Below are 14,342 nucleotides of genomic sequence, written 5' to 3'. Positions count from 1 at the left end.
ACTACATCGATTTACAGTAATCTAAGTAAGAAGTTATGAAACCATTAATTACTGGTTCAACAACTCTAGACTGTATTGAAGAACATAAATGGGTAATATTACAGAGGTGGGAAAAAACATGATATAGGCTGGTGGTGTAGGTCTAACCAGTACACCAACGATGCCAACGGCAAGGACAAAATATTTTGAACAAAATTTCAGTCAGTATGTAGCTGCCATCAAAGGCAACTCATATATTTAAGTTAAATATGGTTGGCAGTTAAAATATAAATATATATATATATATATATATATATAAGGTTAAAAATCATATGATTAAAATAAATGATGTCTCATGGCCAATAAATAATAATTTCATGTTTATTTCTTTTTGTTAAAAACTTTGTGTAAAAAGAGGGAACTTATTTTTTGTTCCGTGTGGAAAATATAGTTTGTTGTTATGGGGACGCTGCATGGGTGCACTTGCTAAGATCATAGAGAGAGATATGTGCTGCGGCTTGCGAAGCCTGCTGTCTGAAGAAGATTTTAAAGTTATCCATAAGTTTTGTCGGTGAATTGTGAAGATGAATACCCCCCTATGTTTTCCCTCTCGGGTTCATGCGGCCAATGAGGTATATTTTCTGTCTTTGTCATTTATTTGTGTTACGCGACTGTGTTTGTAACAAGCCAATTAAGATATTATTTTACATGGCATAAATTTATGTTTTTATTTATTTGTTTTCTATGTAATTTCGTTTATTGTCTGCAAGTATGTCACAAATTTAAGGTTAATTTATGCTTTCTGTGTTTTATTTATACCAGTTCTGACGGCAATATGGCAATATGTCAATAAAGGAACATGTCAAGACATGTTTGAAGATTCTGTCACCAAATAAATGCCCGTTGAAACCCAGGAACGACTTGAGCCTTTATTAAAACTCGAGGGGAGTAACAGTCAGAACTCAGCCTGCTTCGTGCTGGAGGAGAAGAGAGCGAGCCATTAACGAGCAGCTCGTTACATCGTTAACTACGCTCACGAGCATCAAAGACAACACGAACTGCGTGCACTGAAAACCCGACAAGTGGCAACCGGAGTCCAGAAGTGTCGTGGGGTCAAGCTACAAAGAAGTAACACATTTAAACAAGTTAAATGTTAAGAAGTAGTTTAATCCTGCTAACTTTAAAGGGACTCTAAAGTGCTAAAAGAGGTTGAAGTGTATGTTTCTGCAATTCAAGTTTAAATTTAAGTGTATGTTCATTTCTTTGTAAGGTGATTATTACAAACGAATTGCAAGTCTAATCACAAGTTATTTGTTAAGTTAAAGGTGCACTAAAGCATTTTAAAGGGCAAGTCATATTGGTTTTCTTTGACATTGAAGGCCATTTCTTTATTTCATACAAGGTGAAAACAGTTCATAATTTGCATTAAGGCGTTCATTACACATTTTAAATTAATTCTAACAAAGTTCATATTTACAGTTATAAAGTATTATATCCCATAGTTCATTACAATAATTTAGACAAACACACAAGTAATTTGACCTTAAGTCAATACACATACATCAGCTCAAGTAGTGAAATGTCTGAGCCTGAAGTCCAAGGAAGTGAAGCTGTGAAGTTGCAGGAGCAAGCAAGCCCCGATGAAGAAACTGTAGACTCAAGTTCACAGCAAGAGGCAAATACAAGTCAAGCCGTTGAAGAAGATGCTTTGAGAAAAAGCCAAAGAACCAGAAAGCTTACTGAAAAGGGCCAAGCTTTACATGAAGAAAGAATGAATAAGCTTCAGTGTCGCTTTAAGACCAATTATGACAAATGGAAAGTGATTGCCAAACAAGCTAAGAGAGCACTCGATGCACCTAGCACTGCAAGTTTACAGGATCACATCGTAAGGGTCCAAAATGCTTCAGGAGAAGTAAAGCAAACCTATCATGAGTTGCGCAGTTACGACACTCCTGACAGTGATACCCGTCGCAGAGTAGACACATGTCATGCTGTTTCTGTAAGGATAATAGAACAAGCAACAGAGATTCTTAAAGAAGAGGAAAGTGGTAAATACCCAGCTAAAAGGTCAACTCACTGGAGTGAGGCTGGCTCGGTGTTCCAATCAGCAGCATCTCACAGGTCCAAACGTGCGGGTAGTGCAATCACACGTTCAAGTCATTCGAGTAAGTCATCTGTGAAGAAACAAGAAGCAGCAGCAGAATTGGCTGCTACTGAAGCCACCTTGAAAGTGATGCAAGAAATGGAGCGTGAGCAAAGGGAACTTGAAAATCTTGAAGCTGAAAACAGAAAAAGACTTGCACAACAAGAAGCAGAAAATGCTGAAAAACAAAAGGCATTAGAAGAAAAGCGAAGGCAGATAGAGCGCTTTGAAACTGTCAAGAAAATGGAAGCCGCCAAAGCCCGTCTGAAAGTCTACGAACAAGAATCAACTTCAGATGAAGAAATATCAGACCTTCTACACAGTAAGTCCAAGCCTAAGAAAGCTGCACCTTACCTGGTTAGTTTGCCTGAATTTCACCTTGCACAAACCACTGCTAACCCGCAACAACACACTGTGCCACAAGAGGTCACAAGCCAGCAACATGCAACCAATGCTACACAAGAAGATAGCACTACTGCATTAGCCAGAGCGTTAGCAGAGTCAATCAACATAAGCCGTTTACCAGTACCAGAACCTTCAGTCTTCATTGGAGACCCACTCAAATACAAAGATTGGAAAATGTCCTTTCAAACCCTGATAGACAGGAAGAACATCCCAGTAAATGAAAAGCTCTACTACCTCCGCAAGTATATTGGTGGGTCAGCAAGAAAAGCAATTGAGAGCTATTTTCTGTTGGGGACGGACACAGCATATCTTGCAGCATGGGACATTCTGGAGGAAAGGTATGGAAGCTCATTTGTAATCGCCAAAGCCTTCAGGGATAAGCTCACATCGTGGCCAAGGATAGGACCAAAGGACTGTGCTGAACTACGAGAGTTCTCAGACTTTCTCAGAGGCTGTGAAGCAGCAATGTTCCAGATTAAAAATCTTGAAGTTCTCAACGACTGCAGCGAAAACCAGAAAATGCTCAGCAAGCTTCCTGATTGGTTAACAGCAAGATGGAATAGAAAAGTCATTGAGATTCAAGAGCAAAGCGGGTCATTTCCAACATTCAGTAACTTTGTCGACTTCATCACAAGAGAGGCCAAGATAGCGTGCAATCCAGTAACGTCGCTTCATGCACTAAAGGCAAGTGACTCTGAAAAAACAAAGACCCCAAAGACTCGAAGTGTTGGTGCAAAGGTGCTAGCAAGCAGTTCAGAAGAGAAACCAGACATTAAGATGTGTATCTTCTGTGAAAGGCCAAACCATGGAATTCATGTTTGCCGAAAGTTCATGGACAAGTCAATTACTGAACGAGTCAAGTTTGTACAAACAAAGGGCTTGTGCTTTGGATGTCTCAGCCCTGGACACCATTCAAAGAAATGTGAAAGGAGAAGTGTTTGTAACACATGCAAAGGAAAACATCCAACATGCTTACATCAGGAACGTGACAAGGAAGTCAAAAGGACAAAGGATTCTGACAAGGAACAAAAGGACACAAGGGAAACCAAACAAGCAAGTACAGAAACACCAAACAAGGCAATATCCAACCGTGTTGTACAAAACACTAACAGTGATCTCACATCCACAATCATTCCAGTTTGGTTATCCACAACAAGCAATCCAGAGCACGAGGTTCTTGTCTATGCCCTTCTGGACAGTCAGAGCGACACCACATTCGTTCTTCAAGAAAAGGCGGACGCTCTAGTCACTGAAAAGAAACAAGTGCAGTTGAAACTTTCTACACTGTCATCCAGGGACACAGTCATTCTAAGTCAAAAGCTATTAGGGCTACAAGTCAGAGGCTTCTACACATCCAAGAGAATACCTCTCCCAACGACATACACAAGAGACTTTATCCCTGCCAATCTAAGTCATATTCCCACACCTAAGATAGCAAGAGCATGGCCTCACCTAGAGCACCTTGCTGAAGAGATCGCTCCCATGATAGAGTGTGATGTCGGCCTGCTTATAGGGTACAACTGTTCGCAAGCTCTGATACCCAGAGAAGTGGTGTCAGGGAAGGACAATGAACCATTCGCTCAAAGAACAGACCTTGGTTGGACTATAGTCGGCGGTACTGATCCCTGTGTGGACTATGGTGACGCTATAGGAAGCAGCCACAGAGTCATAGTCAAAGAAGTGACACCTTCTGTTCAGTCACCAACCTCCTTACCAAATGAAGTCATGTACGTCTGTCGTACACAAGTCAAAGAGCTAGTCACATCACTAGATGTGATCAAAGTACTGGAGTCCGATTTCAATGAACGCCGCGTGGAGGACTCTCACTTCTCCCAAGAGGATCTGTGTTTCATTTCCATAATGGAGGAAGGAGTGAAAATGAAAGCAAATGGTCACTGCGAGTTGCCCTTGCCTTTTAAGAAGGACAGACCAAATCTGCCAGACAATAAAATCTGTGCCGAACACAGACTCAAATGTCTAAAGAAAAGATTTGAGAAAGACACGCAATACCACAAAGACTACACAACATTCATGAATGAAACAATTACACGTGGAGATGCAGAAAAGGTTCCATTTGATGAGCTGGACAAAAGCCCCTCCTGGTACATCCCTCACCATGGGGTCTACCACCCCCAGAAACCTGGAAAAATAAGAGTCGTGTTCGACTGCTCGGCAAAGTACGAAGGTGTGTCATTAAATGACTTTCTGCTTACTGGGCCAGAGTTGACCAACAGCTTGGTAGGTGTTCTATGTCGGTTTCGTAAGGGTCAAGTAGCGGTGATGTGCGACATAGAACGCATGTTTCATCAATTCCATGTCAAGCCAGAAGATCAAGACTACTTCCGATTTCTGTGGTGGGATAATGGAAGCTTTTACTCCAACCCCTCTGTCTACCGTATGCGTGTTCATTTGTTTGGAGCCGCTTCGTCACCCGGCTGTGCAAACTACGGCCTCAAGTACATCGCAGCTCAAGGGCAAGGTCATTTCAGTGATGCCACAATCCGTTTCATTGAGAGAAACTTCTATGTGGATGATGGCCTAATAAGTGTCCACTCAGAAGAAGAGGCTATTCAGTTGGTAAATGAAGTAAGACAACTCTGCAATACAGGCAAGTTGCGACTTCATAAGTTCATATCAAACAGCCAACAAGTATTAGCATCCCTCCCAAAGGAAGACTGTGCAGAGACAGTAATGAAACAAGACCTAGCTCTTGGCGAACAACAGATTGAGAGAGCTCTAGGCGTCAAATGGTGTGTCGCCTCAGACCATTTCCAGTTTCGAGTAGTCGTGAATGAGCGCCCTCTCTCCAGAAGAGGAGTTTTGTCCACAGTTGCCTCTATCTTTGATCCACTTGGCTTTGTGGCGCCTTTCGTCCTACTCGGAAAACAAATACTTCAACAAATGTGTCGTGAGAAGATTGACTGGGATGAGCCACTGTCAAATGAGCTAAGGCCACGGTGGGAGTCCTGGCTTTTGGATCTACAGAACTTAGCCAGTGTCAAGATTGAGCGATGCTACCTACCAGTTGATTTCAAGACAGTTCACAAGTATGAAGTCCACCATTTTTCAGACGCAAGTGTCACGGGGTATGGAGTCTGTACTTATCTAAGAGCAACCAGCACAACAGGACAGATACACTGCGTCCTAGTCATGGCCAAGGCCAGAGTATCCCCCACAAAGGTAACCACGGTACCAAGACTCGAGCTGTCTGCAGCAGTTGTAGCAGTGCGCACAAGTGACATGCTCAGAGGAGAATTGGAGCTTGAAGACGCTCAAGAGTTCTTCTGGACAGATTCAAACGTCGTCTTAGGATACATCAACAATGACGCAAAACGGTTTCATATCTACGTAGCTAACCGCATACAGCGCATCAAGGAAAGTACAAACCCAACCCAGTGGAAATACGTGACGTCAGAAGACAATCCCGCTGACCATGCGTCACGAGGGCTTAAGGCAAAAGAGCTCATCACTTCCAATTGGTTTAGTGGTCCAGATTTTCTCTGGCAGGAAGAACTTCCAAGCGGTGAGGTTAAGGTGAGAGAACTTGATGCCAAAGATCCAGAAGTGCGCAGGGTCATTGTGCACCAGACCTCAACCACAACAGATTCTCTCACTAATCACTTCCTTAAGTTTTCAAGCTGGACAAGACTAGTGAAAGCAATCGCCAGACTCCAAAGATTTCTCAAGGAGTTTAAGGGTACAATTCAGAGAACCAATGAAGCCACAAGTCTCGAGGAAAGACAGGATGCAGAGCTTGCCATCATGCTCATTGTACAAAGGGAAGTCTTCTCCAAAGAGATCAATGAGCTTGAGTCACAAAGGGAGATGACCAAAGACAAAACCAGTAGGCTGTACCGACTCAATCCCTTCTTGGACCACAGGGGCATCCTTAGAGTGGGAGGTCGATTAGATCATGCTGCCATGCATCCACACATCAAACATCCAGTAATTTTACCAAAAACCAGCCACATAACAAGGTTACTGATCGATCACTATCACAGACAAGTGCAACATCAGGGGCGTGGCATGACCATAAATGAGTTGAGATCAAATGGTATCTGGATCCTTGGATGTAGTCAAGCTGTATCATCAGTCATCTACCACTGCATCAAGTGCAGAAGGTTTAGACGTCACACAGAAGAGCAGAGAATGGCAGACCTGCCGCGTGAGAGAATGGAGACAACTCCTCCCTTCACGTATTGTGGGATGGATTGTTTTGGTCCATTTTACATCAAAGAAGGTCGAAAAGAGCTGAAACGTTATGGACTATTGTTCACATGCTTGTGTTCTCGTGCAGTGCACATAGAGTTACTTGATGATCTATCAACCGATGCATTCATCAACTCACTTCGTGCCTTCATTGCCCTACGTGGAAACGTTCGTCAACTCCAATCAGATCAGGGCACCAATTTTGTTGGAGCGAGGTGAGAATTCTTGCAAGCAGTAAAGGAAATGAATCAAGAATGCCTTAAACAACTAGGCTGTGAGTTTGTCATGAACCCTCCCTCTGCTAGCCATATGGGCGGAGTTTGGGAAAGGCAAATCCGGACAATCAGAAGTGTGTTAACATCCATACTGGATCAGTCATCCCGAACACTCGACAGTTCATCCTTACGGACCTATCTTTATGAAGTGATGGCAATCATAAACAGCCGACCTATGACAGCACACTTACTCAGCGACCCAACAGGTCCTCAGCCTCTTACGCCCAACCTGCTTCTGACAATGAAATCCTCAATAATCTTGCCTCCACCTGGAAACTTCGTAAAGGAAGATCTTTACCTCCGCAAGAGATGGCGTAGAGTCCAATACCTTGCCAATGAATTTTGGCACAGATGGAAAAAAGAGTACCTACTGAGTTTACAACAAAGACAGAAATGGCACAAGACAAAGAGAAATGCGAAAGTCAATGATATAGTAATTGTACAAGATGATACCGCACCCAGAAATGAATGGAAGCTGGCTAAAGTCGCCACGGTGTATCCAGCTGAAGATGGATGTGTGCGGAAGGTCCAGTTGCTGATCAGCAACTCAGCATTAGATGATCAAGGAAAGAGACTCAGTAAACCAGTCTATCTGGAGAGACCTATACACAAGACAGTCACATTACTCGAAGCTGACTAACATAACTTTAACTTTACAGTAATCGCTTACACATAGTTCATTGATTGAAATCACAAGTGATTTGGTGGGAGTGTAGCTGCCATCAAAGGCAACTCATATATTTAAGTTAAATATGGTTGGCAGTTAAAATATAAATATATATATATATATATATATATAAGGTTAAAAATCATATGATTAAAATAAATGATGTCTCATGGCCAATAAATAATAATTTCATGTTTATTTCTTTTTGTTAAAAACTTTGTGTAAAAAGAGGGAACTTATTTTTTGTTCCGTGTGGAAAATATAGTTTGTTGTTATGGGGACGCTGCATGGGTGCACTTGCTAAGATCATAGAGAGAGATATGTGCTGCGGCTTGCGAAGCCTGCTGTCTGAAGAAGATTTTAAAGTTATCCATAAGTTTTGTCGGTGAATTGTGAAGATGAATACCCCCCTATGTTTTCCCTCTCGGGTTCATGCGGCCAATGAGGTATATTTTCTGTCTTTGTCATTTATTTGTGTTACGCGACTGTGTTTGTAACAAGCCAATTAAGATATTATTTTACATGGCATAAATTTATGTTTTTATTTATTTGTTTTCTATGTAATTTCGTTTATTGTCTGCAAGTATGTCACAAATTTAAGGTTAATTTATGCTTTCTGTGTTTTATTTATACCAGTTCTGACGGCAATATGGCAATATGTCAATAAAGGAACATGTCAAGACATGTTTGAAGATTCTGTCACCAAATAAATGCCCGTTGAAACCCAGGAACGACTTGAGCCTTTATTAAAACTCGAGGGGAGTAACACAGTATTCAGTTTTAAAGAGTGCACTGCCATCCACATTTTAAGATCTCGGAGGCAAGCAGTAATTACAGCAGGAGAACAAACCTTTAGACTGTGAAGTATGTAGATTTTTCTGGCTTCAGCATAACTATGAAAACGAAAGACCTGTTCACACCAAGATGAATGTTCGGCATGAAAATGTGGTCCGAATTTCTGTTCAGACCCATGTGTAAAAAATGTCTGACAGGCACATGTAAATTCAGTCTCTGACAGAAGATGGCGCTTATGGAAAAGCAGAAAAAATAGATGGCTTGCTTAGTTGGGGACATTTAATATTCAACAATATTATTGATCTGCCTTACGCAAATGACGCAATTTTCTTCTAGAAACAAACTTTGTTGTATTATTTTCATGTTATCTCTGTGAAGCTGCTTTGATACAGTCTGTATTGTAAAAAGCGCTATATAAATAAAGGTGACTTGACTTGACTTGACTATGGTACACAAAGCAATGCTGCCCAACTTTCTGTTTCTGTTTCTGTTTCTGTTTCGCGGAGAAGAAAGTATGTATTCTTTACTGTGTTTATCACACAACAACAAGTACAAGAGTAGAGACACAAGACAGCCGGTTCTGGATTCTTCTTCTGTTATTCTCTGTATCTTAGCAAAAAACATCTGACTGTGAACGCCGCCGAGTCGTAGTTTCACTGTACAGTGTGTAACAGCAGCAGCTCTAAGCATGTGACCAAATGTGTGAATCTTACTGGCTGGCCAGCTTTATTGGCAGTGCAATGGAAAAGAGATTAGCACACCTCTCCGTAAGATTGTTAGTGTTGGTCTGAATAAACGCATCGAAATTAAATATATTTTAAATTAAAATATTTATCGCACCACATTTTCTCACTGAATATCGGTCTTGGTGTGAAAAGGCCTCATGACATCGAATGATCAGATGATCAGAAAATGATCAGAAAAGTACACCATGTAAGATGTAACTTAAGCTAACCTTGTGTGTCATAAAAAGCTCCTATTATCTGATGTTTTTAATTTATGCTTTTACCACATACTGGGCTTTGTTGGACAATTTTGTTTTTATTATTAATGTTTTAAAATATTATTTAAAATATTAATTAAAATATTGTTTTAAAACACACTTTAAGAAATAAATTAAAAATACCTGTTTTAATGAGATATGAAGATCTCAGAACAGTCGCCTTGACATTTATGACCCTACATGGGTGGTAGTGGCGCAGTGGATAAGACACATGCCTTTGGTGTGAGAGAGCCGGGTTCGAATCCACTGTGAGACACCAATGTGTCCCTGAGCAAGACACTTAACCCCTAGTTGCTCCAGAGGCGTGCGACCTCTGACATATATAGCAATTGTAAGTCGCTTTGGATAAAAAGCGTCAGCTAAATGAATAAATGTAAATGTAAATGTAAATGACCCACAATTTTTTTTTATTTTTTTTTTTTTAAGAAAATTCAATTTGAAATGATTTTTTTAAATAAATGAAAAGATTCAGACAAATAAAGTTTCAAATGTAAATGTAAGCACTTTCACAGAGATCGGGTCCTACATTCACTGTGGTAGACTGAGAAGATCTACAGATAGCACATCAGGTACATTCCTCGTGACACAGACAGATAGTCGAGCAAGCACATAGTGATTTATTTTTAATGAGCGTTTGAGGCCTGCATGATGCCATCTTAGCTCATGGCAACTCAGTTATAAAAAGCCAATCACCTGAGCCATAAATGCCATGCATCTATACTTCGGAGCCACAGGAAAACAATGTCCCGACAGGAAAGCGAAGTCCCAAGCCCTTCACTAAAACTATTCTGCCACATCACAAAGTGCATTTCATGTTTTTGAGAGCCTCCTCAAATAAATCCGTCACTGATGAAGCATCTGCTATACTGAAATATTTACTATTTATATTTAGTTTAAAATAATAATAATCAGAATACAAAGCTACATGACCGTCAATGCTAAAACACACATTAAAAACAATATTTAGGCCTAAATTTAAGATGTATGTATTTGAGTTGCATATCAAATTTCCATAAATAAATAAAGTAATAAATTGTAAAATTAAAAAAAAGAAATGTGATGCATATTTGTCAGTCAAGCACAAATCAAATGTATACACTCAAAATCATGGAATGCTTTATTTACTCTTGCATATTTGATTTTATTTAAATAATCATTTAAAAAAAATGTATTAGAATCAGCATAAATCTGAAAACAATTATTTATTTAGTGAAAAAAACCTATACCAAAATGTATTTAAAATACATTTAAGAAACCCATTAACATATTTACTGACATATTGTTTGAGACTTATATAAATATAATAATTAAACTGTATGTGGAGTACTTCTTTATTGCACAATGCACATTTCTTAAAATTAAGCCTAAAATGTGTTTTAATATCACTATTAGTAAGGATAATATGATCTGTGTATAATAGCCTATCAGTCTTTAAATGCAAGATATTTAAAGTGTGCCTAAAGTATACTTGCATTTCCACTTTAGCACAATCAAATATACTTCAAGGGATAGTTCACGAGCGGTTTGTGTGAGAAAACGAACAGTATTTATATCGTTTTTACCTCTACACAACCACGTCCAAGTGATCTGAGGGCGTTCTGGCTCAGTCTGCGCAAGCGCCGGAAAGTGTACAAGAGGTAAAAACGATATAAATACTGTTTGTTTTCTCACACAAACCGCTCGTTTCGTGTCTTAGGCCATCAATGTGTACTTACGATGGGGAATTGTTTAATTTGGACGACAGGGAATTGTTTTAATTTGGACTCTGTGCTTGTGTTTTGAGACAGTGACCATCGACCTGCATTATATGACTGACAGACAAGAACGGTTTGACCTAAAAATATCAAAATTGAAACTACTGCGGAAACAAAGACACCTACATCTTGGATGCCCTTGAGGTAAGCTAAAACATACCAACATTTAATTTCAAAGTGAACTATCCCTTTCAGTATATCTTTAGTTGGACCTCAACACTATTTCCAGATAACTAAAGTGCATTAAGCACAAAATTACTTGTTCCAATTCAGCAGACTTTAAGTATATCAGTATAGGATATCAACAGTACAATTGCAGGGCATTTACATACATATGTAAATGTATTTGTAGTATTCTAATAAATGCATTTTAATTACATTTTAGTACATCTGATTTTCACTAGGGCATGGTTAAAATATAGCTTTAGAACAAGCAATATTCATTAGATCAAATGTATGAGATTGAAACAAACTGGATTTTTGGATTATACATTATATAAACTTGGTTATTGTGTTTATAAAACACATTCAGTTTATTAGTACTATTACAAAACTCATACTAACTCTGACCTGTTTCACTTATATGAAATATGCTTCACATTAAGTTTATTAGTTTGTTTGTGTTAAAGGTGTGTAATCCAAATGTACTTAATCAATCAAAACTAACTTTATCTGGACAATAACTTTATTCTAGAGCTGATGTAAAGCCAAAACAATCTCTGTTACTGTAATCTCCTATTATCACTGTAAAGCCGCTTTGAAACAGTCCATATATTGTTAAAAGCGCTGTATAAATGAAGATGACTTGACTACTGAAGTTCTACATGCAGTTTCTCCAGAACGGTGTAGTAATGACCCATGCTAATCAGCCAGACCCTCCGCCCTTGGACTGGGCAACCGTGTGAACACCTCTTTAAGGTAAGAGGAACAAAGGAGGAGTGTAACTCTACCTCAATGAAAACTCTGCCTGCATTTGTTTGATCTCCGTCACTCTACACCTGTCATGTGCGATAACTTACATTTTTACCACGGTACAACAATTTGTGCTGACACTGGATATGCACAGCATTAACACAACAAACACCATTGTCTCGAGACGTCGTAAATTGTCCACCTGCAGCCACAAAGAGAGAGAGAGAGGGAGAGAGGGAGAGGAAGAGAGGGAGAGAGAGAGAGAGAGAGAGACAGAGAGAGAGAGAGAGAGAGGGAGAGGGAGAGGGAGAGGGAGAGGGAGAGAGAGAGAGAGAGAGAGAGAGAGAGAGAGAGAGAGAGAGAGAGAGAGAGAGAGAGAGAGAGAGAGAGAGAGAGAGATATGATGACTTATCAAACATTCCTTTACTGGTGCGTGTAAAGACGCTGATCTGGATTTGGTTTTTGGACTTTTAAAGGGCTGAGGAAGAATGTGAGGAAACCTTCTTCAAAACCCCCAGCTCTGCTCTGAGAGGTAACATGAAACCTGCACAATGTCCCGTCTCACAAACAGAAATTATGACTGGAATTCTGTGTTAGCATGAAGAAACTCTGAGAAGAATTGTAGTCTGCAGTGAGTAATCTCACCCTTATTTAATTACAGCAATTGTAAGAGTAATTTATGAGGCCGTTATGCTTTTTCAGAAGCCGTCCTACCAAAGTTCTCAGAAGAATGTGTTAGCGAGTCCTTTACAAGGCAGGTCCTCGTGTTATCTCCCAGAATTCCCACAGTAAACAGGCAACTGTGATCCAACACGCCATCATATATGAGTGTCAGTGGTCTCGTTCTAAAACATGTTGCATTATGGGTAATGAGCAGACCTCTAAAATACAGGTCCTTTATTGGCATCTATGGTTCCCTGAAGAACTTTAAACATCCATGGAGCCTTTCCATTCCACTCTTTATACACTCTTAAAAATTAAGGTTCTTCATTGGCATCGATGGTTAAAGTCCCCCTGTGGTGATAATCAAGTTTTTAATGTTGTTTAAATGTCTATGTGGTGTCTTTAATATGCTTTAAGACAAACCATGTGTAAATTCATAAGTCGACAGCATTGCTGAGTATTTTCTCCTTAAAACTGCAGTGAACCAAAGACAGTCTCAAACACACGCTTTGAAATCACTGGTGTTTCTGACGTCACAAACTACCTTGTAACCAATCAGATCAACGTGTGATCGTCAACCAGTGGATCTCTGAGCTGAGGGAGTGAGTGGAGGCGGGGCTCATTTGCATATTCATAGAACCGCGTATGCTAAATGAAGCAAGGGTGTCGAGTTACATTGAAGATATTTTAAGGCATGGAGATTTTATTTTCCCAACAGCAAAACATTTAAATATGTCATATTGGTGATCAAAGATGAGTTTTAAGGGATACAATATTGACTACAGGGGGACTTTAAGACTGTACATCATGGCATCTGCACCACAGAACTCACACATGTTCAACAAATCTCCCTCCCCTTGCGTGTTCGTTTATGAAATATTATGCTCCAACTATCAACAGACTGTACACTCTCTGCCCTTTTAACATAGCATGTTTAAATCCGCATCTAGAAAAAGTCTCAACTGATCCTAAAAATAATTAGTAATTCATTCTAAAGTAATATATTTAGCTGTTTTCACCCAACATGCAAATGCAAAAAGTATGCGACAAAAGGGGTCTCTGGTATCCAGATGCAATTTTATGATGAAATCATAGATTTACAAGTCAAATCAAGATTTACAGAAAGGAACCGGAGGAGAAAATTACATTAGAAGTAGCTAGATCAGAGACAAAGTTTAATGTCTGGAACTACTAAAGTGGATAGTTTTTCATAAAGTGCCTCTAATTATGATTTAATTATGGCTGGGTTGAGACAATCGGTTCACTGAGTTGCCACAAACATAAGCTGATTTCAGTTAAAGAGATGCACAGCAAACAGAAGAGAAAGCCGGAGAGGAGAGTCATGCTGCATGGTGGCCTGTCAGACCATATGCTTTCAGGATTCTCGCTCGAAATACCACATAATTAACTACAACTGCACTAAAGCTGATCTCCAGTCAGTTAGGGAATAACCTCATGGAGAAAACAGGTGAAAACAGCCATTAAACACTTCATTCACACACACACACACACACACACACACGAAGCAATGTGTTTC

The 14,342-nt window shown here is 39.8% G+C and overlaps 1 protein-coding gene across 2 annotated transcripts in view; it reads right to left on the bottom strand.

The window, feature by feature from the left end:
* anos1b (anosmin 1b) overlaps positions 1-14,342 on the bottom strand; it is an 80,514-nt gene that overhangs the window by 65,352 nt on the left and 820 nt on the right. The gene's annotated exons all lie outside the window — the stretch shown is intronic.

Source organism: Leuciscus leuciscus (assembly GCF_965113295.1).
Source record: "Leuciscus leuciscus genome assembly, chromosome: 15".
NCBI classification, from domain to species: Eukaryota; Metazoa; Chordata; class Actinopteri; order Cypriniformes; family Leuciscidae; genus Leuciscus; species Leuciscus leuciscus.
The sequence above is the reverse complement of the archived record's forward strand: the minus strand, read 5'-3'. Positions and strand labels throughout refer to the sequence as shown.